Source organism: Colobus angolensis, unplaced genomic scaffold (genome assembly GCF_000951035.1).
Source record: "Colobus angolensis palliatus isolate OR3802 unplaced genomic scaffold, Cang.pa_1.0 Scaffold141, whole genome shotgun sequence".
Classification (NCBI taxonomy): Eukaryota; Metazoa; Chordata; class Mammalia; order Primates; family Cercopithecidae; genus Colobus; species Colobus angolensis.
The window spans coordinates 543244-543625 of NW_012114500.1; the positions used below are offsets into that span (position 1 = coordinate 543244).

Consider the following 382-nt stretch of genomic DNA (forward strand, 5'->3'; position numbering starts at 1 on the left):
TGCCTTCCTTGGCCTCCCAAAGTGCTGGGATTACAGGTGTGAGCCACCACACCTGGCCATGGAAACAATTTTTTAAGATAAATTATATTGGGACAGTTGAATATCTGTATATTACCAAAATTAATTCCATGTGAATTGTAGATCTAAAAGTGAAAGTAGAAAAATAAAGCATTTAGGTGACAATATAGGACTTATCTTGATGTCCTTAAAGTAGAGAACACTTTTTAAAACAGAATACAAAGCATATCCATAAAGGAAAAGATTGTTATATAGTTTGAATATATGTTCCCACCAAATCTCATGTTGAACTGTAATCCCCAGTGTTGGAGGTGGGGCTAGGTAGGAGGTGATTGGATCATGGAGGAGGATCCCTCATGGCATG

At 37.4% G+C, this 382-nt stretch overlaps 1 protein-coding gene across 4 annotated transcripts in view; it reads right to left on the reverse strand.

Moving 5' to 3' along the window:
- The window catches only part of LRRC39 (leucine rich repeat containing 39), a 36285-nt gene that overhangs the window by 31833 nt on the left and 4070 nt on the right, over positions 1 to 382 (reverse strand). For 2 of the 4 annotated variants that reach the window (XM_011935174.1, XM_011935172.1), the window contains exon 2: positions 48 to 52. The exons of the other annotated variants lie outside the window; for them this stretch is intronic. The gene's annotated coding sequence lies outside the window, so the exon portion shown is untranslated. The remainder of the gene's footprint in view (positions 1 to 47; positions 53 to 382) is intronic. 4 annotated transcript variants of the gene reach the window in all.